Consider the following 3,661-nt stretch of genomic DNA (forward strand, 5'->3'; position numbering starts at 1 on the left):
TGTGCTTCTTTAAGAAAATACAACATCTGCTCTCCTCTTTCTGTCTTTCAACAGCTAGCAGGCATGGCCTACTGTCCCTGTTACACATAATTACCTCTTTATGCGCTACCCCTTCTTTAAAGAGGTATTTCCCTCTTCTGTTCTCTTGTATCCTTTTCTAAAGCCCTAGGCGTGTTACATTTAGGGCTTGGATTTCACTCATTTTCCACATTTGTAGCACAAATGTCACCAGAGGATTTGTAACAGATTAAGTGAAGAAAAACACAGAGTTCAAGGTGAATGAAGAATTTTAAAAAACTCTCCTGCAACAGATGAACCAAAAGGCCAGTCAATTATTTTCTGCTAGAACATAATTTCGTCAAATAAGTCATAGTTATTCTGAGAACTACAACTAGTTTGATCAATCAAAAAAATCAATTTATATTATTTTTCTCCTTTAGAATGCAGATTTTCAAATTTGAATGCCAGAGGAATTCTTAAAAACACTAACACCTGATTCCCAGGCATGAAGACTCTGATTTAACTTGCATGAGTTGCAACCTAGACATCAAGAATTTTTAAAGTTCCCCGGGTGACTCTATTTTGCAACAGAACGATTTTATCGTGTGCAGCAAATTTATCATGATCAGAACCACCAAGATTTTGATAAGACACAGATTGTTAGGGTGTCTGCTAGGTTTAGATGGGGCCTGAGAATTTCCATTTGTAACAAAACCCCAGCTGAGGCAGTTGCTCTGGAGATCTTCTGTGGGAAGCCCTACTTTAGAGCACTTTTCACGTGCATATGAATCACCTTCTTGCGCCTATGATTCTGTTAAAAGGCAGGCCTGATTCAGCCAGATTGGAGTAGAGATTCTGCATTTCTAGTAACCTCTCCGGAGATACTAATGATACTAATCTGTGAACCATACTGGATACAGCAAAAGATTGGAGTATGGGTAGTTAACCATCAGAGCAGGGAATTCATTAAATACATATGATTTTGTGAAATAGCGGGGAAAAAATTTAGTACCAAAGCACTCTTTTGAAGCAAGTTTTCAACTGTAGTTTCAATATTATTACATGGATACATTAGAAAAACTTCATGATCTCTGAGAAATGACAACAAAACCTGTTTTATGTCACAGAATAAGAAAACCAAAAGTACTTTCTTTTCAGGCTTTTTATATTTATTCTCAAAGTGATTCAACTATGGAGTGAATAGTTTTACCACTATGAAATCCAGAGTTTTCAAATCCTTTTCCCCTGCAATTCTGTTCATTACAATTCTATAGGCCTGAAGAAACTCTCTTATCTGTAGTCATGCATTCAAGCATTCAAGATGATGTCTGATATGATCAGTAATAAAGGTTGCAATGAAGTAGTAGCTATAATAATAACCCTCTTGTAATCTGAAAACAACAGGGACTTTGTACAAACAGCTATGAAGTTACCAGGTAGTAACTGTCCATCTGAAAGGAACTGGTCATCTTTTCCTTGGTCAATTAGCACGTCTAGCTGAGAACCTGGATAAGACTTCAAAAGATGAGAGGCATTATAAGCCTTCCACTTACTTTGATCTCTTCCCAAATATCCACTAAAGGCTTGTGTGTGTGTGTGTGTGTGTGTGTGTGTGTGTGTGTGTGTGTCCCAAAGACAGAGCACTGGGTTGCAAATTGGAGCAAATGCTGACACAGATTTGTACTTTCCAGGATTCTTCAAAGTACAGATTAGAGATTCATGTGCTCCCACAGAGTGGCCAGAAATTGACATCCTTTGTGGGTCCACTGGAAAATGGGCATTTATGAGTTGGGCAGCTCCTCAGTTACCTAAGAATACATTCTATAGGTAATTTTCCAAGGATCTTCAATAGCATCCACATAAAACCCAGCGCCGTTGCCAAAGTCCCAGCTCTAGCCTTCTCCTTTAAAATTACAGACACAAGGGCTGGTATCTGGAGCAAGGACAAGGCCATGTTCTGAGGCAGCTTGATGAGAACCAGACTTTGATACAAAATTTCGTTCTGTGCAAGTTAAACCAGACAGCCAACTCAGTGCAGAGGATTTTCCATTTTCTGCCTTTGGTAGTAAGTGATGTGGGAATGCGGGGGTTCGGAGCTGACGGCCAGGAAAGAATTCTTGAGATATCTTCGGTGCAAAAAGGTGGTTTTATTAAAGCACAGGCACAGAACCCGTGGGCAGAAACAGCTGCGCTGGGGTTGTGATGGGTGACTGCTTATGCACTTTCAAGTTGGGCGGAGGCTGGGGATAGTGTAACTCTCTAAGGAATCTTGGGAGCAAGGTTTCCAGGACCCTGACAGGGCTAGCTGTTATTGTTAGGAAGAGGTCATTTATTTCTGTTTAGTAAATACTCAGTCATGAGACCTGTCAGATGTACATCAGCGTATGCTTGGAGGATGATTGCCAACATACATTTGGGGGAAGTTTCCAAAGGAATTTTTACATGTTAAAGTAGACTTCGAGGAACCTGGAAGTCAGGATAATGTTAAGCTGAGGTTGCCTTTTGCCCTCAGCAAAGTGTCATCATGGAGGCAGCTGACCTCCTACAGGAATGTCACTCTGCCAGTCTCAAGGACTCCTCAATGGGCTGTAAATCGCCAGGAGACTTAATTTTTTTCCTTTGCCTTTGTTGCCCACATCAGTAAGGAGATAGCCAATTTTATTTTGCAGTTCAGTTCAACACTGTCATGTTCCAAACCTTTCTACAATCTCCAAAGCCTTTGTTGCTAGAAATCTGTTTGAATGTCATTCTTCTCCTGACCTATTGATACCTGCTTTTTTGTCTGCACTAAAGAACAGATCTGGGATTGGCGGCGGTGGGGAAAGAAGCAGCAGCTGGAATGGAAAGGCGGGGCCTCTGCTCTGTCTTTTTAAGGTAGAAGTGTCTAATGCCCCAGAATGCCTCCCAAAACATTGATAATATATGTTTGTCAGTTTTACTGAAATATAATTTACTTACATAAAGCTCACCCAATTAAAGTGCAAAATTCAATGGTTTTAGTCCATTTACAGAGCTGTGCAGCCATCATTATGATCTAATTTTAGAATATTTTCATTATTTCGAGAAGAAACTCCCTACTGAGTGGCAGTCACTTGCCATTCCCGTCGTCTCCCTTACTCTGTGAGCCCTGGGAATCACTAATCGACCTTCCGTCCTTACCTATTCTGAACATTTCCTATAACTAAGATCACACAGGATGCGGTCTTTTGTGCTTGGCTTCTTTCATTTAGCCTATGTTTGTTTCTCCGTTATATAATTCTGTCAGCATTACAGACAGGTTTTCTTCAGGTGATATTTAAGAATACTCAGTTTTTTGAAGTTCTTAAATACTGAGAACAAATAGGGTTAATGGGGGTTGGGGGAGAGGGGAAAGTGGGTGCTGGGCATTGAGGAGGGCACTTGTTGGGATGAGCACTGGGTGTTGTATGGAAACCAATCTGACAATAAATTATATTTAAAAAAAGGAATATCCAGTTTTTATATCTGTTCATTTTTTTTTTTCAAGTGCAAATTATCAGCCCTAACCAAGAATGTAAGAGTAAACCAGTAACCCATATTTATGCTTTTAAGTACATCATAAGAAGTATCAGATTTCACTCTGGCTCTTCTGAGAAGTGGGAGGAACACATGAAGATTCTGTTTGTGATATAACTGGCTTACC

The 3,661-nt window shown here is 40.0% G+C and overlaps 1 pseudogene; it reads right to left on the bottom strand.

Moving 5' to 3' along the window:
* Positions 1-1,251: 1,251 nt before the first annotated feature.
* On the bottom strand, positions 1,252-2,748 carry LOC109270207 (S-formylglutathione hydrolase-like; annotated as a pseudogene).
* Between the last annotated feature and the right edge of the window lie 913 nt (positions 2,749-3,661).

Source organism: Panthera pardus, unplaced genomic scaffold (genome assembly GCF_024362965.1).
Source record: "Panthera pardus isolate Hobbes unplaced genomic scaffold, ASM2436296v1 HiC_scaffold_20, whole genome shotgun sequence".
Classification (NCBI taxonomy): Eukaryota; Metazoa; Chordata; class Mammalia; order Carnivora; family Felidae; genus Panthera; species Panthera pardus.